Raw genomic sequence first — 26,470 nt, 5'->3', positions numbered from 1 at the left:
TGAATCCCATTAGGACAGCTGGGGAATTGTGTGGATGGCACAGACACTGTACCTTTCCTTTCCCATTGCACAAAAGATTTGGCTCCTCTAGGCACTCATCCTCACTAGTTTGTCCAGATCACTCTGGCATCTGGGGAATGGTCTTCCACTCATGATGCAACACCACCCATGGCACCTTCCAATCACTGTGACACCCATTCATTCTGTTGTGCATGCTGGAATGTTGCTTGCATTGCAGCATGTACTGTTCAGAGTTGGCTGCAAAGATCACACCTGCTTGGCCACCTCTGACAAGTTCAAAAACCTACAACATTAAGGAATGTCAGTTTCTATACATTAATAGGTCAGGGCATCCATTAATTCTGTTCTGTGAACGTCACAATTTAAGTTCTTGTGCTTTAAACAACTTTTTAAAACTATTATGGTGACCCATAACATTGTTTAAATACCATTAGAAGGTACTAATGCATTTTTTAATCATAGATGTTCAACAGCTTTCAATAGGACTGGGACTAATAATCATAACAGGGCAAGTCATTTAGGCTCATGGATGGTTTAACCTTAATCTGTTGGGAATGTGCAACGGCTTTTGGAAATAGAAAAGAAGATAATGTGCTCAAAGGAGTGGGTATGTTAGATAGTAATAGAGAAGGAAGCTGCAAAGAGAGAGTTTGCAAGAAATAAAAGTAGAAACACAGGGAAATGAAGTTGTTGGAATCCTAAGAAAGACACTAAGTGCTGGAGTAACTCAGCAGGTCAGCAGCATCTGGAGACGGAATGGACAAGTGATGTTTTGGGTTAGAACCCTTCTTCAGACTCTGAGTTTGTGTGTTGCTCCAGAAAAAAAAAAAAATCCAGTTGGGTGTTTTCATGTAGTTCTTTCTTCTTCTTTGGCATCCGTCCATTTGCGGGAGGTGATGGTGCGGCTTGGCGTTGTCCTGCTTGGATAGGGGGATTTTTCATCAGTGGTTACCCAGCAAGGATGAAGTGTCCTCTCCATTTGATTTGGCCGCTGAACCAGGGCAGGTAAATGGCAATACAAACTTGCCCAGCATCTGCATTCCCCTCTCAACCTGATAGGCTGATTCCAGATGAATGGCGTGGCTGCTACGTCTGGGGCCTACTCGGTTGCAGGAGTTGTCGGCAGGCAGACGCACAAGGGATCAGCAGACCATCTCTAGGTACTCCAGCTCCAGTGCCTTTGGCTCACCTGAGCCTTACCCACAAGGCAGCGGGGTGCTATTTAACCCACAGTTGGGACCTGGTTGATGGACGCCAGGGCATGTCCGCACACCGGTGGGCCTGCACGTCGCATCTCTGGGGGCCAGAGTTCCTCCGAGATCCCCGCTCAGTTTAGCCTGGGACTGAAGATGGCCCCAGTTACCATGTGTTGCCACGAGGAGGCACTGCGATGGTCTTGATGATGCAGAGGTAACGATCTGGCAGCGGAGGCTTATGCACTCGGCTCCCTTTTTCACAAAAATTGCTAGCCAGCGGCATCTGGATTTATACCAGGGCACTAGACACATGCAACACCCTGTGGCTCGTATCACCAACACACATGTAGTAGTGATAACAGAAACATGGTCAATTAAGGAGCAGAATTAGGTATTTATAATTCTGGGATTTAAGGTGTTCCGAAAACCTAGGAACAAAGAAACTGGGTGGCCAAACTGGAACGTGAACAAAAGAAGATGTCATTGAGAGATCCAATGCAGGATTCAGTTGTTTATTAAGAAAGAAGAAATAAGTTATAACCCTTATTCGATGAGCAACCAAATAGATAAAGAAGCAAATCTTCACTGAAATTAAGGAAATGTGAAAGAACTGTAGAGAGGATATATTGTACAATTTCAACAACCTGAATAATGACAGGAGTAATATTACAGTAAAGGCCAAAGAGGGGGAAATCTCCTTAAGTGTGTACAGACTTACCTAGATCTCTGAGTTTCCAGATCATACTAGAAGTTATACTAAGTCTGGTTGTGGAAAATGAGGGGTGGGGGCAAATGGACATATGAGTGGGAGAACACTTGGTAGCGTGTAATTATTTGATCATATGGTTTAGAATAATAATGGAGCGGGGCAAGTAGAAACATAAAGTGAAACTTCTAAACTGAAGAAGGATACCTGCAATAAGTCGGGAAGGAATTCGGCCAGGAGAAAGTAGAGTCAAATAACGGTAGTTAAAACTGTAGCAGAACAAACAGATGTTTCAAATGCTGACTAAATTCATTGCCGAAAGAGGCAATGGTTGGAGAACCAAAGCCAAATTTTACTCATTAACAAACAAGATATCAAGGATAATAAAATAAAAGACCAATTAACCAGTGAGAACCAGCTGGAATATAGTAAGTTGTGAGAAGAAGTGAAAAGGAAAATAACGCAAACAATGAAAGAGTAGGAGAGCAGAATGGCAGTTAACTTGAATCCAAAAGTCAATGTAAAATGTATGTGGGAAAGAAAATAGATGGGTCCAATTAGGGATAAAATGGGTAATGTGAGGATAAACCTTTTTTTAATCCAGAGTAGTTATGATTTTGGAGCTCACTGTCTATAGGAGTGGTAAAATACAGAAATAGTCAGGCCTTTCAACAGGGAATTGGATTTATGACAAAAGAGTGGGAAATAAGACTCTCGAATTTGGTCTAGACAGCCAGCATGGACAAAGGCGTTATAAGATCTACCTCTGAGCTGGCACAGTTCTAAGAATCTAGAAACTTTGAGAAACATCTCATCTTACAATATGACATCTTATAATCTTCAGGATTCAACGTGTTCAACAGTTTGAGATCATAAAGATAATATTTTTCATTATGCAGTAACTGTTATGATTCCATGGTTATCCATTCATAGCTCCTGAATAACATCTTGATCTGAAACATCTGTTTCGATTTCTCTTTCCAGATTTCCCGTATGATTTGATGGGTGTTTCCAGCAATCCCTGTTTTTATTTCAGACTTCCAGCATCTGCAATTTGTTTTCATTTTCAATGTATTTTGCTTCTCTGTTCTTCCATTATCATCCAGTTTTGAGTCACATCATCATATCTTATTTAACCATGTCTGCCTTCTAGCCTATTCTTTTTTGTCTTGTCTCCCACTTTTTCAGTCTTCTGCTTAATACTGAATTATATAAATCTAAAAAATGTTACTATTGATCTCTGTTTGTGAAGAATTCGTAGATATGTCGCAGAAGACATGGTGTTAGATTGCTTCCTCTTAGCAATTCTAGGTCGGCAGAATAACTATGCTCCATGGATACTGTTTCAAATACCAGCAGTAATGTCACAAGATAACTTCTGTGAGGATAAAAACCAAACTGTTGGTGAAACTCAGTGTGTCAGACAGCATATGTGGATGGAATGGACGGATCATGCTTTGGGTCAGGACCCATCTTCAAACAGATAGAATTGTGGGAAGAAAACTAGAAAAGAGAGGTGGGATGGGGCAATGCCTGGCAAGTGATAGGTGGATACAGGTGATGGGGGTGGGGGGAATTGGCAGATGGGCGGAATCAGTCACAATGACTAGCGATGGAAAGGAGGCAAAGGGGTGTCAGGTAGAGAAAGATGAGGAGAGTGAAATGTAGAGCAGTTGGGTGGGATATGGGTAGAATGGGAGAGGGGGAGAGGAAAGAAGGGGATAAAAAAGGAAATATGGGGCTCAGGATGGGAGATGATTGTGTACAGGGGAAAGGAGCAGGATGACTAAGGTGGTGTGAGTAATATGCAGCTTTGGGGTGGGAGCAAGGGAAAGACTGGGGTTGTTGGCAGGTACTACTTGAAATTGGAGAATTCAATGTTCATACCTTTGGACTGAAGCCACCCAAGCAGAATATTAGGTGCCGTTCTCCCAGTTTGTAAGGAAGTGAGGATGGCAGTTGAGGATATATCCATGATATATCATTGCTTTCTACCATAACTTGGCCAAAATCAGAAACCTTAGCTCAGATTACTGAATAATTCTTGAAGATTCCTAACTTTGATGGTTGTCCACACTTTTGGAAAGTGAGCCACTGGATGGAGAAGTGCTTCTGGCAACTGCCTACAACAATCTTATTCTTTGTTTCTCACATCATATGGAGTGCAATTTTGTCACCATGATTCACACTGCTGGAAATCATGGCAGTTTTAATTTGCCATCTGCTCAGGCTACGAAGTACGAACAAATCCAGATTAACCTGCATAATTTCCATCAGAATACAAAAATCCAAATGACACTGTGGTTATTCTAACTCTTTTTACATCAATACAAAGATTATGTTTGTCCACGATTCATTCATGTGACTTTCCTCACAGACCTTTGGAAATGTGAGAATCGACAACCGATCGAAACATCATCCTGCAGTAGCCAGGAAAGGTTATTTTAATTTATTCATTTAGTGCTGACAAAGATCACCCTAACTGCCCTCCCTGATCCTTGCAACTCTTCCACTGAAAACACTCAAATAATGTGCTTGGAAGGGAATTTCAAGGAGTAATGGGAATATTTTTCCAAGCCAAGATATTCTGTCTCATTAGGAACCTACACCTGGAAATATTCTCATGCATCTACTCCCTTGCCTTTCTTGGTGTTATAGGCCACAGATTTGGGAAATATTGTTGGAGTAACGGCAGTGAATTTTGTCGGTATCTGTATAATTCTATGAAACTATGATGTTGGTGAAAAGAATGATTGTTTAGTGTAGTGAGTGGGGTGCCAATCATGCCAGCTGGTTTCTCCTGAATCATAGGGCGGCACGGTAGCGCAGCGGTAGAGTTGCTGCTTTATAGCGAATGCAGCGCCGGAGACTCAGGTTCGATCCTGACTACGGGTGCTGCACTGTAAGGAGTTTGTACGTTCTCCCCGTGACCTGCGTGGGTTTTCTCCGAGATCTTCCGTTTCCTCCCACACTCCAAAGACGTACAGGTATGTAGGTTAATTGGCTGGGTAAAATGTAAAAATTGTCCCTAGTGGGTGTAGGATAGTGTTAATGTACGAGGATCGCTGGGCGGCACGGACTTGGTGGGCCGAAAAGGCCTGTTTCCGGCTGTATATATATGATATGATATGATATGTCAAGCTTCTCCAGTGTGGCTGGCTTGCATTTATTGGGATTAAATTCCATTTTCCATTGTTTTGCTGAAGTAGCCTGAACAATATTGTATGGTAACTTAAGATTATCCTCCTCAACGACAACAGTTCTTTGCACTATCCGCAAATTGTTAATCATAACTCTTACGTTCATATCCAAATCACTAATATATATGACAAGCAATAAGGGCTCATACCCAATCCCTGTGATATATCACTGGTCATAAGCTTCCAATCACAACCACAACCCTCTCCCATTATTCTCTATTTCTTATTAGCAAGCCAACTTTGGATTTAATTTGCCATCGTACAGTGCCCTCCATAATGTTTGGAACAAAGACCCATCATTTATTTATTTGCCTCTGTACTCCACAATTTAAGATTTGTAATAGAAAAAAATCACATGTGGTTAAAGTGCATATTGTCAGAATGGCCATAATGGCCATTTTTATACATTTTCGTTTCACCATGTAGAAATTACAGCTGTGTTTATACATAGTCCCCCCATTTCAGGGCACCATAATGTTTGGGACACATGGCTTCACATGTGTTTGTAATTGCTCAGGTGTGTTTAAATGCCTTTGTAATGCAGCGAAAAAAGAGCTCTCAGTACCTAGTCTTTCCTCCAGTCTTTCCATCACCTTTGGAAACTTTTATTGCAGTTTATCGACATGAGGACCAAAGTTGTGCCAATGAAAGTCAAAGAACCCATTATGAGACTGAGAAACAAGAATAAAACTATTAGAGACATCAGCCAAACCTTAGGCTTACCAAAATCAACTGTTTGGAACATCATTAAGAGGAAAGAGGGCATTGGTGAGCTTACTAATTGCAAAGGAATTGGCAGGCCAAGGAAGACCTCCACAGCTGATGACAGAAGAATTCTCTCTATAATAAAGAAAAATCCTCAAACACCTGTCCGACAGATCAGAAACACTCTTCAGGAGTCAGGTGTGGATTTGTCAATGACCATTGTCCGCAGAAGACTTAATGAACAGAAATACAGAAGCTACACTGTAAGATGCAAACCACTGGTTTGCCAAGAAGTACTTAAAAGAGCAACCACAGTTCTGGAAAAAGGTCTTGTGGACAGATGAGACGAAGATTAACTTATATCAGAGTGATGGCAGGAGCAAAGTATGGAGGAGAGAACAAACTGCCCAAGATCCAAAGCATACCACCTCATCTGTGAAACACGGTGGTGGGGGTGTTATGGCCTGGGCATGTATGGCTGCTGAAGGAACTGGCTCACTTATCTTCATTTATGATACAACTGCTGATGGTAGTAGCAGAATGAATTCTGAAGTGTATAGACACATCCTATCTGTTCAAGTTCAAACAAATGCCTCAAAACTCATTGGCCGGCAGTTCATTCTACAGCAAGACAATGATCCCAAACATACTGCTAAAGCAACAAAGGAGTTTTTCAAAGCTACAAAATGGTCAATTCTTGAGTGGCCAAGTCAATCACCCGATCTGAACCCAATTGAGCATGCCTTTTATGTGTTGAAGAGAAAACTGAAGGGTACTTGCCCCCAAAACAAGCATAAGCTAAAAATGGCTGCAATACAGGTCTGGCAGAGCATCACCAGAGAAGACACCCAGCAACTGGTGATGTTCATGAATTGCAGACTTCAAGCAGTCATTGCATGCAAAGGATATACAACAAAATACTAAACATGACTACTTTTATTTACATAACATTGCTCTGTCCCAAACATTATGGCGCCCTGAAATGGGGGAACTATGTATAAACACTGCTGTAATTACTACATGGTGAAACCAAAATGTATAAAAATGGCCTTTATTAAAATCTGACAATGTGCATTTTAACCACATGTGATTTTTTCTTTTACAAATCTCAAATTGTGGAGTACAGAGGCAAATAAATAAATGATGAGTCTTTGTCCCAAACATTATGGAGGGCACTGTATCTTAGATTCAATTAGCTATAACCTTTTGGACCAGTCATCAATGTGGGATCTTGTCAAAGGTTATACTTCAGTCTATCAGGTCCATGTGAACTTCAGTCCGAGCCTGAATGAATGCTTGCATGCATTTTGCATCATTTAACATTGTCTTTCTAACGGCCCCCAATAAGCCATGGACCAGCCGACCTCCACAACTTATCCCGAGAGCAATCCTGGCCTCTACCCTATCACGGATATTCCATTGGTTCACTGTCCTTCTTTGCAATTTAAAACCAGCTGCTTTACTCTGTTTCCAGTTGTGTTGAAGGGCTTTGACCTGAAACGTTCAAAGCTTTTCTTTTCACAGATTCTGCCTGATTTGAAGAACGTTTCCAGGATCTTCTTTATTTAACTTGTTTTAACACTTTTTGTCCTAAATAAGCCGTCACATTTTGTTTTATTCCACCTGATTTTGTTGAATATACAAAATGCACATCTGAATAATTTGCGTAGATTTGTGAAGAATCGCAGAATTTAGTCTGAAGAAGGGTCAACCCGAAACGTCACCTATTCCTTTTCTCCAGAGATGCTGCCTGACCTGCTGAGTTACTCCAGCACTTTGTGTCCTTTTGTGCATTAACCTACAACTGCAGTTCTTTGTTTCTACTACTTACACAATCACGCTCTGTTACTCGGTAACTTTCTTTCTCCGAGACGCTGAACTCATGTTTAAAATGGTGACATTGACATTATTTATAAACAAACCCGATGGAAAATATTTAAAGCAGCATTATTTGCTTCTCAGTAATCGAGGTAGATGTGGTCTCGATGCGAAGACTCTGTGACTACATTACTCCAATTCTATTTGCATTATTTATCAAATTAATTAGCCAGATACAATAGTCATAGTCTAATTCCAATAAGGAAGTCAATTCTTAATGAGTCAGTTTTGCAAACCAAATCCCTGTGTATACATGCATCAAGGACAATATCAAAACAATGGACATACCAAAACATTGGAGTTACTGCGCCACAGGATCTTTTATTAGGACAGCATACATTTTTAACTGATAGTCAAAATATTCTGACATTTTCTTATGATGCACAATGTTTTGTAAGTAATTTACGTACCTTTCCCCCTTTTTAAAAAAAAAGAGTAATCTAGCAATAACTTTACGACGTGGCGGAGAGGCTTCAGAGGGTTGATGAGTGAGGTGGATGCTGCTGGGGGGTTTCTTTCATGACAATAAAGCCCGAGCAGCGGATGAGAGAGCAGCGATCACCTGGCGGAGGGCAGCCTGCCTGACTGCCGCCGCGCATGCGCAGGCGCCCGCTCCCGGGTCCGGGCGGAGCGGCGAGCGCGAGCTTCCCAGGGTTTCAGCGGCTGCACGGAGTGAGAAGGAGAGGGACAGAGAGGGACAGTGGTGCACAGAAACATCACCCCCTCGCAAAAGGTGAGTGTCTGAGAGAACCGGCGGTCTGTTGCACACCGGTGTGCTGCACCATTGAACGGTGCTGATGGACTTTGTGGGAAATCTGCAGTGCAACCGGTTGTTTCAATGATAATTAAAATCAGTTTCAGAAAAATCTCACCAGCGCGATTGTCACCGCACTTGTGCAGTGTTCTCTCCAGCTCGGGCATGCTTATGTCTAAGTTTGCAATTTTGTTTTTTTTCCCCCTCCGTGTGGTTTATTTGCAAGGGTGTCTTGAGATCTGAAAGGGACTGGGGTGGAAGGGGAGTGTGTGTGTGTGTGTGTGTGTGTGTGTGTGTGTGCGGGGGGCTACGTGGGTTTCTCTGCACCGGGTGGGAGCCTCTGGAGATGTGGGCACCCCGGCGGGTGCTGGTCTCCACGAACAGCTGGGTTGTTGCCGCCGATCGGCACACCGGCCGATGGGCCGCCTGCCTCTCTGCTCACCTCAAAGCCAGCGTAACCCTAATGGCTGCAGGATCTGCAGAGAGAGGAAGACATGACCGTCTAAGCAACCTAATCCGAAGCATGATTTTTGTTTTGGAGTTACGAATTATTGGGAAGGAGCATCAAGGTACCAATAGCGTGGGAAGTGCACGGTAGAAAGGGGGCCTCGCCACCGATTGCGCCACCATCGCATTCACAGCAGCTCCGCTGGTTATTTATTGATCCTGGGCGGCTGTCGGGAACTGCTACCTCGCTCGTCTTTTCTCTTTAAAGAAAGGCTGCCTGGGGAGATGATTTTCACTGAGAATGTGGCGAGTCGCAGTCGCAGGTAGGGCGACGAAGGCTCTGCTCCGGGGGAAGGAAGGGGGAGGCCACGATTCGTGGTTTGATTGAGTCACTTTCTTTTTTTCATCTTTCAATGGGGACTAAAGGCTGCTGTTTAGGACGGAGATCACCCGGGTAATTATGCTGTCAAACAGGGCCGATCAGATGCAGGGAGTCAGCAGTGTAGCCAGACTGAGTGAGCATGGATACGGCTGCTAGGAAGCCCAGCGTCGCTTTGCTGGGTTTTTGTGTGTAGATATCAGATTTCACATTCAAGATGCATTGATCTCTCAAAGAAACAGGCAACAGCCCACCTCCAAACAGACATCCAACAAACCAAGTTGCAATGAGCGAATGAGTGCTGCCGCCCTTGCCGCTGCTCGCTCTTTGATCTTTTTTAAAAGAGCAAACTCAGGGAATCAGGCAGGTCAGATGTGCGGTCACTACGTTTAAAATATAAATCCACGGTCATTGTTAACTTTTATTTTCGTGTTACTTGCTTCCTAAACACGCTGTTAGAAGTGATGGGGGTAGGGAATAGCAAGTTTATGCTCCGCACTGCGGTTGAGGCGCTAGGTTTTTAAATTTATTTTAAGAATAAATTCGTAATGCAGTTCTGAAAATCGCTAAATTTAGCAGAACCCAAACCTGCCCTAGATATATAGTGTCTCCATGGGACAGGACCTGTATGCTATCTGAAGCTACAGGGCTTAGCACTTTTTAAAAGTTGATTATTTATGTTTTTAATTTTGTGTTGGTACGTCAGTGTCGTAGAAAAATGACAGTACGTTTTAATGGATTATCCACTTGGGGAAAACCTAATGAGTTGTTTTTGTTATGCGTTACCACCCACTTCTGGAGCTTTTGGGGTGAAATGACATTTCAATCTGATCTGGAACAAGCGTCACAACAGTTACAATCCTTTTCTAAAATTATTGATCTTATGAATTTGGCAGCCTTCATTGAAAAGTGCAGTAAAGGTTCTTGATATTGAAAAACTGTGCGTTGAGAGAATAAAGAAATTACATCTATGCATTTGGTTGTATCAACATCATTTACATTGTTTTAGATCTGTTTTTCTGTTGCCACACACCTCTATTGAAACATCTTGGAATGTTTTTCATTTTTAAGTAAAAGATCATATTGTTAATGGAACTGGACTGGGAAAAATCATTAGAGAGACAAGTTGTGGAGAAGTGCATTACAAATACAATATATGCAAACCACAAACACAAGTGATTCCTATATACAATAACTGGAATAACTAGAAGCTTGCATTTGAACAAAGGAAGTAAAGAACTGGCATTTATATAGCACTGTAAACAACCTCGGGAAACAAAGAGCATCACAGACGGCGTTTTAGCCAATAAAGTACTTTTGAAATGCAGGGAAATATGTTGATTTTGCTGAAGATGCTTTCATAGTTGCACTGTTGCTTGTTTGATTTGTGCAAATTAGGTTTCATCCCGCTGAACCATCCATATTTCGGCTGGATTGAGCCAACCAGCAGGGTTGTAGATTAGCTCTGCCTTTTTCAAATCAAAAGAACTCCTTTTAAATGACTTGTGGATGATTCTGATATCTCTGAGTAAAATATTGTGGATAACCGTGACAAATTATGAACAAACTCTTAGAGATACATGATCTTGAAGATCATGTCTTTAAAAAGGGTCAAATTATGCTTGACGTATCTCAATATTTTTAGAGGGCAGAGAGCCAAGAAAAGATGATGTTTATCCTGATCTCAGCAAAGTTCAGCTGGAGGTGGGAGATTTGGGATCGTATGGTACAAAGGGATAGAATGGGTTGAGTGCAACATAGCTGCAGTGAGGTGGCACAAAATGGCAGTAGGTACTGTGGGAAGCAGCGGGGCGAGGAACTTATTTATTTTGCTTCTGGGCTGTAAATAGTACAGTCCCAAATAGATTAGAGAATTGGCTCAGCAAATGACAAACAGCTTTTGGTGTTGATGAGAACAGAAAAGCATTAATTAATGGCATTACTTGCAGACAACAACAGATGCAAATGATTTGTATGTAGCATTGGACGTTTAAATAAAATTGCATTGCGTGTGACAGTCGTAAACAAGATCAATAGTTCTCCAGTTGTATATGGCAAATGGTATTGAATCTGTGTAGACAATGATATGTCTCTGTTGGAAGAGCTGTGTGCAAAGCCACTGTTACAGGAAGGATATCCCACCAATACAAAAGGTGCAGAATGGGCCACCCACATAGCTTTTAGCTATCCAGTCACCAGGAAAGGCTATGACCACAATTTGTTTACACTGGAAAGGACTAGAGATTCTATTAAGATTTTATAGTTACTTGAGAGTGTTGACCAGAGCATTCTTATTTACTGTGGACTGTAGAATGCCAATGACAATGAGTGACATGGGAAGAGGCTTAACGAAGAGAAGCCATTTGGATAGATCACACTATTTCATGCAAAGTGAGGTCAATATTTAGAATGAACAATCCAGTGAGGCAGTGGATACTGAAGATATCAGTAATTTCAAGTAAGTTGAAAAAACATTTGGTAAGAAAATCAACAGGGGGATATTAGCGGTGGTCAACTATGTATCGTAACACTAGCCAGTTAGATTGAAATGCATCTTCAATATCTTGTACATTTTTGTGTCAGTGTTAAAGAGCAAGCTGTTAGTTTGAGAATGTTATCACGTTAAGTTTTCCAAAAGTAAAAAAAAATGTTAGTTGTGTAGCTTTCATGTATAATAAATAAGGCAGGGTTTAATACAGTTGACAATAAATGACTTGTTTTGATTAACATCGTAGTTTTAATGGTTTTGATTACTTTTTAGCATTTTTTTTCCAAGAATCAAGTGGCTGAGTAGTTGCTTAAACTTTTATTATTTAATCCATAACAGTATGGTTATTGGTTAATCTTTGGTAGAAAATATCTTTGTGCAACATCACCTTTTTGTGCCAAACAAGGAAGATAGGCTACCTTGGAATATCTCAGTGAGTTTTACAGTTTAAAACGTGGTTAGATTGTTAATCCCATTTATAGCATTCTGGGTTTCAGAAATTATACCCTCATTTTCTGTAACCTTTACTCCAGAGAATTACTATTCTGAGAGTTGTAAAGAATTGATACAATCCACTAAGGCAAAATTTTAAAACATGTTAGTGAACAATGGGCGCTGGCAATGCGGCCCATGGGGTACTGTGAGGTGGGCTGACAAGATTTTTAATGAGGAATAACAAGAAGTAGAAAGTTGCTTTTCACTTTGAAAACACTGCCTGCCCACCCTGGCCCAATACAATGCACACAATGAAGCATTATGTGCCCTGCTGGCAGCTCCCAGTTTCCATCGTGGCATGTAATGAGTTAAAAATAAAATTGAAACGATCAAACCACGATGGGTGGAACATTAAAGTGCTGACGAATAACTGCGGGTAGAGTTGACTCTTGAGAGAGAAATTGTGGTGCAACAAGTAATGCTATTACAATTACCATTGTTCACAGAATAGACCATTCATTGTTCATCCTTCAAACTCATCCGCACCCACAATTACAATAGCCAGAGTATAGATACTGTTCCCCTGGCATTTTGAGGGAGGGGCTACGCTATTCAGTTCCGTTGTAAGCATCTAGTGGGCTTTGTTTGCGTGAATGTTTGATTGACAGATCCTGTTAAGTTTGTGCCATATATTTAAACCTCAAATAACGCAGTTAAATTTTGATAAGAGTATTTTAGTTCAATTTTATTCCATTGTCTTGGTCCCCCTTCACAATGATTGTGAAAGGATTGGTCTGGAGCCCTTGTTAGATGTGGTCAATGTGGTGTTTTTCTTGAACATTTATGTGGGTTGAACAGCTTGAAGTAATGTATCCTCTAATCTATGAGGCATTATATCTGAAATAAGATTCAGAAGTGTTGTTAGCTGAAGGAGATACAGTTCTGGGCAGCAGTTGACATCACTGATGCATTTGTAAGTATTTCATGGACAGCAAATTTGAGAAGTGGTCACTCTGACAGTTGAGAGTTCTGTCAGAGGGGGTTTGGGTACGTCAAACAGACAAATTAAACTGGGAGAATCTGAAACCACCTTATCATAAGATCATAAGTGATAGGCGCAGAATTAGGCCATCCGGCCCATCAAGTCTACTCCACCATTCAATCATGGCTGATCTATCTCACTCCTAACCCTAATCACCTGCCTTCTCCCCATCACCTCTGACACCCATACAAATCAAGAATCTATCTATCTCTGCCTTAAATATATCTAGACTTGGCCTTCACAACCTTCTGTGGCAAAGAATTCCACAGATTCACCACCCTCTGACTAAAGAAATTCCTCCTCATCTCCTGCCTAAAAGAATGTCCTTTAATTTTGAGGCTATGACCTCTAGTCCTAGACACTCCCACTAGTGGAAACATCCTCTCCACATCCACTCTATACATGCTTCTATCCAGTTTCAGTTCTGAATGTTAACATGGAAAGCGAGTTCTTGTGGGGTGTACAAGACCATGTCACCATGGATGGCTCTACGGTTCAAAGAGGTAGGGACAAGTCAAGATGGAGATTCCATAGGTGTTCTGCAGCTCCGGACATGGTTTCAGGTTGGTTTATTACCTTCAGGAAGCCAAGATCAAAAATACCACTCGAACGACTGCAGAACATTCTGCAAAGGCCAAATGAATGGCCTGAGGTCATGATTCATATTTGTTTCCACTAAAACTGGTAGAAAAAGAGATGAGGTCCTTTGCTGGACTTGCAATGTTTTGGTCAATGTTTGTAGCAGGAATGTTGGTGGTGCGGGTATGGGTGGGCTGTGGTTGTTTTTGATAGTGCAGAATGCAATGTGTATTTGCATTTCTGGATATAGTTTAGGCAGGCTGGATATAGTTAATATAGGCTGATTATTTCTATTTGATGGGAGCTCAATCTGCGTGTCATGGGAAACATTTTAAAAAGAAATTCAACAATTATGGGTATTTCCACCTAGAAAAATGGTGAGAATTCCAAGTCCAGATTCTCTTAGATAACAAAGATTGTTGAAGATAAGATATTGGAGTATTGTGTGCATTTCTGGTTGCCCCATTAAAGGAAAGGTGTAGAGAATCTGCAAGGGGTGCAGAAGAGATTTACCAGATTGCTGCCTGGATTAGAGGGTATTATCTATCAGGAGTGGTTGGACAAACTTGGATTGTTTTCTCTGGAATGTTGGAGGTTGAGCGGAAACCTGATAGAAGTATATAAAATCATGAGATGAATAGGTGAGTGGACAGTCAGAACCTTTTTCGCAGGGCTGAAAGGTCAAGTAGTAGAGGGGATAGCTTTAAAATGATAGAGGCAAAGTTTAAAGGAGATGTGCGGGATAGTTTTTTTACACAGAGTGGTGAGTGCCTTTGAATGTGCTTCTCGGGATTGCGGTGCAGGCAAATACAATAGTGGTGTTTAAGAGGCTTTTAGATTTGCACATGATATGTATGGAATGGAGGGACATAATCACGTGCAGGCAGAGGAGATTAGTTTAATTTGGCATCATGTTCGGCGCGGACATTGTGAGCTGACAGGCCTGTTCCTCTGTTGTACCTTTCTGTTCTATGTATAAGCTAAAAAGGGAAGTATGTGACACACTAATAGCTTAATACAGCAGAAAACACCGAGTATAGGAAAAGTAAAAGCAAAATTAATGTAGAAATTTGGAACGGAAAAAGCATTTGATAAAAATGACTAAGTAATCAAAGAAACAAATGCAAATATATTTTATAATAACAAAGAGTAAGAGGACGATGAAGGAAAAAAGTTGGGGCTATTGGGAAGCAGAAGAATAATCTTTGTGTGATTGCATAAGGTTCGTCATGAATACTGTACAGTCTTCTGAAGAGGGGAACAATGCCTATATGGTAGCTGCGGCAGATGAGTGTGAATGGAAATAATGGGGAAGTATTAGGCAGATTAGCATCTTTGAAAGTGAATAAATTACTACGCCTGGGTGAAATATATCCTAGTTGCTAAAAGGAGACTCGATGGGGACAGTGCATTTAATTTTAAAAAAGATCGATGTTGAGGTCTAATGAAAAATCCTGGACCTGTAATATTTCTTTTTCCACAGCTGCCACTTGACCTGTTTTTCTAGCAATTGCTGTTTTTATTGCTGCCTGATGCTGCCTGACCTGCTGAGTTACTCCAGCATTTTATGATACCGCTTGTTTTGATTTCAGCGCATTTAATATATCTTACATATTTGTTTGCAAAGTATTTGAGTCAGTATTCCACATAGCAAACTGACTGAAGAAAGTAAAAACTCACGGGATCCATGGGGGAATTTCCAATTGGAAAGTTTAGTGGCAGGAAGCAAAGTGGAATGGTTGACAGCAGTATTGTGACTGGCAGGCTAGGGTTTCACAGAGCTCAATACTCAGTCCCTTACACTTTGTCCTATCTTTTGATAATTTAGACTTTAAATTTGGAAAATATCAGTAGGTATGACGCGTGGTTAACAGTCCACAAATTCTTTTAATGTTGGGTTCTGTTACACATGAGAGGGCAATGTTTAGATCAAGTGACGAAGAACTCCAAGACAATTAGAAACCATGCTCTGCTGCAGGCTTGGTACACATGAAAGGTAGCAGGACAGGTCACCAAATTGTTGGAAAGGCTTTCCTTTATTTGCTGAACCACAATATATAAAAGCCTATACAATAGTAGACCTCTTCTTGAGTACTGTGTGCAATTCCGGTGGAGTGGGTGCAGAAGAGATTTGAAAGGATGTTGCCAGAATTTGAGAAATGTTGTTATGAGAAACTATTAGATTGGGTAAATGCATTCAAGAGAGAGCTAGATAGAGCTCTTAAGAATAGCGGAGTCAGGGGATATGGGGAGAAGGCAGGAACGGGGTACTGATTGAGAATGATCAGCCATGATCACATTGAATGGTGGTGCTGGCTCGAAGGGCCGGATGGCCTCCTCCTGCACCTATTGTCTATTGTCTATTGTAAAGTTGGTCTCCTCAGAGCAGGGAAAGCCGAGAGAAGATAGTTGCCATGTATTTGACGAGCTTCTTATTTATCTTATTTTTCCATAGAAGGAATTTAAATAAAAAATCTCGGGGCATAGATTTAAAGTAATTGACAAAAGGGTGAAACGGAAGAATTGGAAATATTTTTACACCTATTTGTTGGCAAGGTGTGAATTGAACCCTGAAAGTTTGATGGCGTTAGAGTCCCTCATCATATTTAAGAAGGAGACACAAGGAACTGCAGATGCTGGTTTACAAAAAAAACACGCAAAGTGCTGGAATAACTCAGCAGACAATAAAAGCGCACAAAGTGATGGAGTATAACAAAAGCACACAAAGTGCTGGAATCCGCTGAGTTATGCCAGCATTTTGTGTGTTTTTATATTAAGAAATTCATAGACGTAGACGCTGAAAAGCTGTGCCCTGTCGCATGGTGTAATGTGCTCGAGAGCTCCTTTTCAAACACAACAGCTTCTTTCTGTATCATAAATATTGTATGATTCAATCAATAATACCTATTGATTGTTCTAACTTAAATTTAGAGACCATTTTTGCCATTTCATTTTTCTACAAGTTGTTTCCTTATACAGGAAGCACTGATGTCTTGGTTGGTTTATATTCTTTGAACATCTTTCAGCAACATGTTCAAGAAGTGTTCTTCACATCGGTGTATCTGGCAAGTTTTGGTGGGTTGCGTCACTGTGATGATATTATCCCCTAAGCTGTCTTCTGTCCACATTTGATTCTGTGCACATTTTCATAAGATCTGTTTTTTTCGTGAAAACCTCACTGGCTTTAACAAAAGAAGCAATGGGTTATAGAGCTGTACAGTACTGAAACGGGCCATTTAGCAGACTCGGGCACATTGAAGGAGAAGGACTACATGTTCTACTGGCAGGGGAAGGACTCTGACGAGCCCAGAGGGCACGGAGTAGGCTTCGCAGTAAGGAACAGCCTGCTGAACATGGTGGAACCAGGCAGAAATGGCTCATAGCGACTCCTCACTCTCCGCCTCAACACCACCACAGGCCCGGACACCCCTGTCAGTGTGTATGCCCCAACACTGTCCTCCACATCAGACACAAAGGACGAGTTCTACGAGAACCTCGCATCCATCATCAGCAGCATCCCCAGCAAGGAAGAACTTGTTCTCTTGGGCGACTTCAATGCCAGAGTGGGCGCAGACCACGAATCATGGTCTTCCTGCATTGGACAGTTTGGTGTGGGCAAAATGAATGAGAACGGACAGTGACTGCTCGAGCTGTGCACTTACCATGACCTGTGCATCGATAACTCGTACTTCCAGACAAAGCCCCAGCACAAGGTTTCCTGGAGGCACCCACGCTCAAAGCATTGGCATCAACTGGATCTGATCCTAGTCAGACGTGCCGCCCTCAAGAACGTTCTCCATACACGCTCCAACCACAGTGCGGACTGCGACACACACCACTCCTTGGTGTGTTGCAAGATCAGGGTGCAACCAAAGAGGTTCTACCGTACCAAGAAGTAGGGGAAACCCCGCATCGATGTCAGCAAGATGCCCCATCCAGACCTCGTGCAACAGTTTGCAGAGGCTTTTGAGAGAGAACTTGGCACCTTGTGTGCTGGAGACTCTGCAAAAGAGAAGTGGGAAACTCTGTGGGACACCATGCACCGCACAGCCTTGGCTAGCATTGGGAAGAAGATCTCAAAGACACACAACTGGTTTGAGGCCAAGTCGACCGAGATGACTCCCGTCATCAAAGCCAAGCGCGCCGCCCTAGCCGAGTACAAGCGGTCAGCCAACGAGAAGAACCTGCAGATCCTCAGGGCTGCCAGGAGCAAGGCTCAGCAGACTGCCAGGCGTTGCGCCAATGAGTACTGGACACAGCTTAGTGAGGACATCCAGACGGCCGCCATAACAGGGAACATCAGGGGAATGTACGATGGCATTAAGGCACGAGGACCAGTCCAGAGCAAGACAGCTCCCCTCAAATCCTCCACTGGGGAAGTAATCATAGACAAATGCCAGCAGATAGAGAGATGGGTGGAACACTACTCCGACCTCTACTCGAGAGAGAACACTGTGTCCTCCTCAGCCCTTGATGCCATCAAGTGTCTGCCGACCATATACGAGTTAGATGGAGAGCCGATGGTAGAAGAGCTCAGCAAGACCATTGACAGCCTGGCCTCAGGCAAGGTCCCAGGCAGCGACGGGATTCCCCCTGACCTGATCAAGCACTGCGACTACCTTACTGCTTCCTTTGCTTGAAGTCCTCTGCCAGTGCTGGCAAGAAGGAGCTGTACCGCAGGACATGAGGGATGCCACGATCATTACCCTCTACAAGAACAAGGGCGAGAGAAGCGACTGCAACAACTACAGAGGCATCTCCCTCCTCAACATTGTCGGCAAGGTCTTTGCTCGGGTCATCTTGATCCGCCTGCAGAAGCTGGCAGAACGTGTCTACCCAGAGTCACAGTGCGGTTTCTGAGCTGGAAGGTCAACAGTAGACATGGTCTTCTCCCTTCACCAGCTCCAGGAGAAGTGCAGAGAACAGCGGATGCCCCTGTATATTGCTTTCATTGACCTCACCAAGGCGTTCGACTTCGTCAGCAGAGATGGCCTATTCAAGGCTCTCCCAAAGATCGGCTGCCCACCAAAACTGCAGAGCATGATAGAATCCTTCCACATCAACACGAAGGGGACAGTGCAGTTCAATGGCAGTTTCTCGGAGCCCTTCGACATCTGCAGTGGCGTCAAACAAGGCTGCGTCCTCGCTCCCACACTCTTTGGGATTTTCTTCGCTCTGCTCCTGAAACATGCCTTCGGCACCGCAACAGAGGGGATCTACCTGCGTACTAGATCAGACGGCAAGCTCTTCAACCTCACCCGCCTCAGAGCCAAGACAAAAGTACGTGAAGCTCTCATCAGAGACATGTTGTTCGCCGATGATGCAGCAGTTGTGTCCCACACCCAGCAGGAACTACAGTCACTGATGGACCACTTCTATCGGGTTGCAAGGACTTTGGGCTGACCATCAGCCTGAAGAAGATGAATGTCCTGGGACAAGATACAGAGGCATCGCCTGTCATCACCATCGACGACTACGAACTCGATGCCGTCCATCAGTTCACGTACCTCGGCTCCACCATCACCAACAACCTCTCCTTGGACACCCATAGTCGGGAATTTCATGATGTCTTAGATCTTTTACAGATTATCAAAGAGGAGGTATGGTGGTGGTGGTAGGGGGGGGGGGGGGGGGGGGAGTTTAAAGCAGATTAAGGTGGATAAAAGAAATCATGTCACAAATCTGGTTGAGTTTTTTGAAGAGGTCACCAAGAGGATTGAATAGTACAGAGCAGTGGCCCTTGTCTGTATGGGCTTTATCAAGGCCTTTGACGAGGTCCCGCACAGTAGGCTTGTCTGAAAGGTTAGAACGCATGGATTCCAACGCGGGCAAGGCAATTGGATTCAAATTGGCTTGGAGGAAGGAGACAAGTGGTAGTTGCGGGAGGTTGTTTTTCTGATTGGAGGGCTGTGACCGGTGGTGTGCTGTGGGGTTGGTGATCAATCGCCAAGAATGTCCTCTCTAAGCACCATAGTTATGTCCTGATCAAAAAGACAACTCTGCTTCCTCCTCTCTTACTTACTTCTCTATCACGCCTATCGTATCTGTACTCTGGAATATTGAGCTGCCTTCTCTTAGCCATGTTTCTGTTTGGGGCTATAATATCCCAGTTCTCCAAGTCAATCCACCATGCGGTTCACCAAAGTGACTCTTCCATTCCCAAAATAAGATTTGTTGCTTGAACATGGATCGGGACTGAATGTTCTAGGTTTGACTGCTCTTTGCTTTAAACGGCCGGCAGGCTCTTTAATTGGAGGAGCAGCATCTGTCATGTGAACAACTTGCCTTTGTTTCTCTTAAGTATGTATTTCGGTCTCATTTGTGGATTGCCTTAATAGATTAGATGAGGTCTAATAATTTTTCAGTCCACAGTAAAGTCAATGTTGCCTACCTCCAGCAAATCCCATTGATCTGAGTGTAATCTTTTGAATCGTGCATTCTATCTACCTCATTACACCTTTCAATCTGACAGATTCTCAGCTTCAGTGGAACTCCATTTTTCAAATCAAGTCTCCAGTGTCATCTCTTGGGCAAAATAATCCCTCCCTCAGTCTTAATTAGGCAATGACCCATGATGAGTTTAATTAAGAGTTGTTGAATCAGCAGAGTGTAAAGGGTCACAAATATCAAACCATCTTCCACAGTCTCCAGCGTGCTGAATCAGATGCACTATCCAAAAACTGTTTTACACTTATTTCCCCTGTGAAGTTAATCCTTATGAAAGAGAATGTTAGCCTAACGGGGTTCTTAGTAGGCATTGCACAATGATCCCAAGCAGCATTTGTGAAATCCTGAAAAGTGACTGGTGTTCACCTCAACAGACTCATGCTCATGCCAACTTAACCAAATGCCTACTTAAGTCTCATTTCCGTAAGTTATTTATATTCTTTTCGATTACTTATCTTACCCCTTCAAGTAATTTTACACCATGTGAAGTACATCATCCTCTAACACTGGGGTTCTTGTGATAGTCCTGGTTTAATGCCCCCCCCCCCCCCCCCCCCCCCACTGTGTCACGAACTAAAGTCCACAGGAAACCAGGTAGATTCCTCCTTTATCCAAACTCTCAACACTTAACTTCATGTTCCGAGATGTATGCAGAGTAGAGTTTATCCTTTCTGGGGCAAAGAGCTTGTGAATTGAAGGACAGATGCGCCCGAGGACTATGGGAATCTCAACAGCATTCCTGTCATAGATCAAAGCACTGTTGGATGAATGTTCTTTAGCAATAGCCAGAAGTCATCAAAGTCTGTGGACAGCTGCTCACCTGGATCGGATTTTTAATATGATTTTTAGGGTGTGACTGCGCAGAAACAGAAGGGAAATGGCCAAGTGTAGGAATCCGCGAAAGGCAGTGTCTGGGTTCCATCAAAGAAAATACACTCCAGACTTGAACTTAAAAGAAAATACATTAATTTTATTGCTTGCAAAAACACACAAACTGAAAGTATAGTTACATAAAGAGATTCGTTGACTAGTCCATTTGCGCAGAGAAATCTGCTTGGGTGCTCTATGGATTGCTTGTGTTGTATGTTAAAACTTCTGCTTCTGTTTCCCTCTACTCAGCAACAGATGCATCTTCCAAAACTGTGGAGATTGCACCTGCTCATAATGCAGGGTTTGTTGGCTCTGGTCCAAAAAATCTGTCCTAAATCAAGTTTTGAGAGGGAGACTGGAATGTTTGTTAGAAGTAAAATATTAGCAATGCTCTTAAAAGGCACATAATAGAAACAGAGAAAATAGGATCTGGAGAAGGGCATTCAATTCCTCAACCTTTCAATATGATCATGGCTGATCATCTGTCTAAATGACATGTTGTCATTCCCTCCCCCTTACACCTGGATGATACCTTTTAACACACACTCAATCATTACTGCAAATTAAGTATCGCTTTTATAATTACATTTGTTATTTAGAGCATCGGAAGCTTTGGTTCCTGAAATACCGATTGACGTGTGATTGGTCTCCCCATTTTGTTTTTCTTATCAAGAATCTCTTTACGGATCACACAATTGTTACCCTAATTTTCTATTAGGTTCATATTGACATTTTTCTAGTTTTAGTCTGCCCAATTTTATCATTGTTACTTAATTTCTGATTTGCTGATGTTTTCCATTGGGATAAATAAACATTATGTCATGGAAAAAAGTGAGCCATTTTGATCACATCTACTGTACAAAGAAGAATATTAACTATCACAAGTACAACTGGAAATACTCAATGATCAGGCAGGATGAAAGGAGAGAGATGTCCTGAAATATTAACTTTTTTTTCTCGCTGGTGTATTTTCCTTCTTTCAAGCCAAGGCTTCTCACATTCTGGAGTTTTGAATCTCCCAGATGAAACTCTGGAAATCTATCTTTATAAATATGTACGATACAAGAGTCCACAGATGCAAAAACAAATCGTTCGGAATCAGCATCTGTAGTGGGAAATGGACAGATGATGTTTTGTGTTGGGGCCCTTTAAATCCAGACATATCTGACCATTTCTCTCTCTCTACAGATGCTGCCTGGGCTATTGAGTTCCTCCCATTACTTTCTTTTTTGCTTTATAAATTTGCAATCCATTTTAACTACAAAGAAATATGAACAATATCGTCATTAGCACAATTTTGTGAAAATAAATATTTAAATCGCGGCACTTGAATTTATAAAGACTCACACAATTTTCTGTGGATATCACTGGGTAAGCTCTGCATTCTTTCTGAAGTTTACCTGCTGCCCATTATGCTTCTGGTGCTTTGGGCAGTGATGAAGCTCTTCTATCCCTGCGTTTTCTTGGCAAGGGTTCCAATGGCACCCCAGGTTTAGCAGCTAAGAGCTTCCACAATTATCCACGTAGTTTTCAGGTGGCCTAATTTTAGTTTTCCTTCAAATGTCTATAACATTACGACTTTAGTTCATCTAAGCCATGTGATCAGTCTATTCTCAAAACCTCCTGCTAATAATGGTGCTTTCGTATCTCCTTGGCTGCACCATAAAATAGGTCTTTGAGGTAGTTCTGAGATACAAGATAGGGAGGATTTTTCTGTGGCACCTTTTATGAAATAAAGACCCTTTGAACATAATGTACATTGTCATTTCCTGCATTCAGCACCAGAGACAGCTGTTCAAAATATGTGGCTCTGATAAATCTTGAGTTTGTTTTTAAGCTAAGTTTACATTTTGATGATTTCCAGGCTTTATTTAAACTACTGAACATGCTGTTGTTTTTCTTATTCTGTTTCAGATGTCCTGGCTCATGCCAGGTCATCTGACTCTTTATTAGCGAGAATGTGATTATCTGTTCGCACTGCTCATGGTGAAGCAATATTAAAGATTCTGTTGTGGTTAATTTGCAGTCCAATTTGTTGTCTGAATGCAATGTGTCAGATATTTTTGAGTATATGAAAGGAAAGCAAGGTTCATCTGCAAATTCATATCCATTTGACATAGCTCGCTATATCTTCCATTTTACAACAAATTACCCAAATATTGAAGATAATTGCAGACCTGACACATCTTCAACTCATTCCTGAGTTGACTTCAAGACTGCACTCAAAGTGATTAATGCTGATGGTTAAATTGGGGAAAAAGTTTTATGTAGTCATTCAAAAAATTCAATGAGCCACTCAGTTCATTGTGTCCATCACAGTCAAATATTAAGTCATTTTGGTTATATTATCGTTGTCACAGTCTGGTCTTTACATCCACTTCCTTGGTTGTGTTCTGAGAATGCTGCCAACAGCCTCTGATATACGCTTGGACTTGATCACAAACAAAGCATTGCTTAGCACAGATAAAAGTGTACCACACAGTCACCACAATCACCTGGTCGTGCTTTCTTGGATATTTTCACTGCAACCCCATTGTCCCATTCTTCTGGTACTTTATCCCCTTCTTAGAATTCGAACAGTGGAATCAGAAAAGATGCTACTCAATTGGGTTCTATCTTTAGCAGTTCTACATTCAAGTTACTCTTGCCAGCAGCTGTCCTTTTTTAAAATGTTGATGGCTTCACTGCCCTCTTCCTTTGGGCACTGTATTAATATTGTGTTCATCTGTCTGTGGGATGTGCTTCCTCTTCCAGTGGTTGTACTGCAATTCTGTGATGTGCTCTGTCCAGTGCAGCTCATGTTTTTCACTGTTGTCATTGTCTGTGGTTTCTGCTGGGTGTATTAATTGATGTTCGGCATTTGCCACTGGTGGGCCATGTCATTTTATGGATACTTTGAGCACAGAATAGTAAAGCACAGGATCAGACTCTTCAGCCCACAATGTCCATGCTGAACATGATGCCAACTGAAAACTAATCTCATCTGCCTATATGTAGTCCATATCCCTCCATTCCCTGTATTTTCATATGCCTATCCTGAAGCCTCTTAAATGCCACTGTCGTATCTGCCTCCACAATCACCATCACCCCTGGCAGCAGGTTGCAGGCTCTACAAAAAATAACTTGCCCCACTCATCTCCTTTAAACTTTGCCTCTTTCACCTTTAAGTTATGCCCGCTGGCCTTTGATTTTCCATCCTGGGTTATTTCCACCTCTGCCAATGACAAGATGTTCGTGTTGCGCGGGTCAACAAGCCTCTTTCCATTTCTGGTGCCCCACCATATCTTTCCCATCATCTTAATGGGGAAATCTCAGCCAATGAAGTAAAAAAATTGTTTCTGTTTTAAGAAGTAGGCATAATGTGCATGGATTCTTGATTCATGGTATCACAAAAGCCATAAAAAGCAATGCTGTTATTGATCTGGTATTCTCATGGTGTAGAAAAAGTAAAAGTTTAAGTGAAAGTTGTAACGTTGTGGTTTAGCTGAGCAATCACAGAGAGTTTAGGTTTAACAGATCCAAGTGTGAGATGCATAGATCTAATAGATGGATCTATACCCTTACAAGAGTGAAATTCAGTGAATTAATAGAACAGTTGTAAAAAGGTAGGACACGGGAGATGATACAAAAGCGCTTTAGTACATATAATATCCGACTCTTTCAAATATTTGCTCCCTTCTTTGGAGTAAATAATGTTCCCTAACCAATAAACTAAGTCAAAACAAACAAGAGTTTAAATGGACTGCCAACACATTAAACAAGTCAAGTCAAGTCAAATTTATTTGTCACATACACATACACGATGTGCAGTGAAATGAAAGTGGCAATGCCTGCGGATTGTGCACAAAAAAAGAATTACAGTTACAGCATATAAATAAGGTTAATAAGTTACTATAGTGTAGACAAAAATTTAGTTTCTGGGGTTATAAAAGTTGACAGTCCTGATGGCCTGTGGGAAGAAACTCCGTCTCATCCTCTCCGTTTTCACAGCGTGACAGCGGAGGCATTTGCCTGACCGTAACATCGTAACGTTAGAGCAGGTGGAACAGTGTTATGTAAAAACCCTGGTAGGAATGAGTTATTGAGTTAAATACAGGAAGGCACATTCAGGCACTAAATTCGTGTTGAGGGCCATGCATGAATTGTGTTTTTTCGGTGTTATAGTGCCATCAGCAATTGAAGGAACGGAAACTATGAAGTAAAAAAAAATTGAAAATGAGGGGGTGCTGCAGGAAAGGCACTGCAGGAAAACTCTCATAATCTGGAACCATTGGGACTGGCACTGGATTAGCAGATTTTTCAACTATGGGACGTTATTTCTATGAATACCCCAACACATTTAATTTTACTGAAGTTTTACGTGTGTTCGGTAGTATAATACATTTTCCAGTTAATTTGGCAAATATAAAGCAAGCTCAGGAAACGGAACCCAATGAGATATAGAATGGAAAAAATAAAGATAATTTGCAAAATAAACAGCACTTGACAATTTGTTTTTTGTTCAGCAACCCTAAAGATGGTGGACTGGATCAGAATAGGCTCTTTTGGTTACCAATACTAATGGGTGAGCAAGGGGCAGAACTATCACGGTTCTGAAACAACCGAATACTGGTTTACTGGTCTTTTAGTCTAATTTGTGTGCAGAATACTGCATTCCCATGTGTTCTTAGCAGAGCCACACGCAACTTGCGTTGCAATTTCATGAATGTGATTTCAGTGATCAATCAGCAGTAAAATTGCTGCTACAGGCCTTGGCACAACACCCCAGGGCTCAATTTTATGTGTGGCTATCATCAGGCCGAGCTAGTTCGTGTTGATTAAAGCCTTGGAGACCCAAGTCCTCTTGTAGCCACAGGAGGACTGGAAACCGTACAAACAGAGAATGAAGCGGCAGTGGGAGGAAATCGCAGTTGGGATGAACAGGTAGAGTGATGCCTTGGGTATGGACACAGTACCACAAGAGAGCTATTGACCTTGATGGTCATGATCATTGCAGGCCTCATCAAACCCCATCTCCCCAACCGTATCCCTTGCCTCACACTCTGCTCCCGCAATGCAGTCACATGCTCATAATTTTGGGCTTGGTTTTGTCCTGGGTTCTGACATCTACCTTATCTATGCCTCTCATAATTTTATATACTTCTATCAGGAAAACAATCCAAGTCAATCCAATTCAATCCAACCTTTCCCCGTAGCTAATAATCCCTCATCCATGCATCATTCTGGTAAACCTCCTCTGCACTTTTCCAAAGCCTCTACATCCTTCTTTCGATGGGGCGACCTGGACCACACACAATACTCCAAATATGATCTAATTGTGTAA

At 42.1% G+C, this 26,470-nt stretch overlaps 1 protein-coding gene across 3 annotated transcripts in view; it reads left to right on the top strand.

The window, feature by feature from the left end:
* Positions 1-8,259: 8,259 nt before the first annotated feature.
* Positions 8,260-26,470, top strand: part of fhdc1 (FH2 domain containing 1) — an 89,257-nt gene continuing 71,046 nt past the window's right edge. Inside the window, exon 1 of one of the 3 annotated variants that reach the window (XM_078405707.1) lies at positions 8,260-8,439. The gene's annotated coding sequence lies outside the window, so the exon portion shown is untranslated. Of the gene's footprint in view, positions 8,440-8,824; positions 9,030-9,244; positions 9,362-26,470 lie in introns of those variants that run through there. The other 2 variants (XM_078405717.1, XM_078405726.1) reach the window with 2 other exon arrangements.

The sequence above is a fragment of the Rhinoraja longicauda genome, chromosome 1 (genome assembly GCF_053455715.1).
Source record: "Rhinoraja longicauda isolate Sanriku21f chromosome 1, sRhiLon1.1, whole genome shotgun sequence".
NCBI lineage: Eukaryota > Metazoa > Chordata > Chondrichthyes > Rajiformes > Arhynchobatidae > Rhinoraja > Rhinoraja longicauda.
The sequence above is the reverse complement of the archived record's forward strand: the minus strand, read 5'-3'. Positions and strand labels throughout refer to the sequence as shown.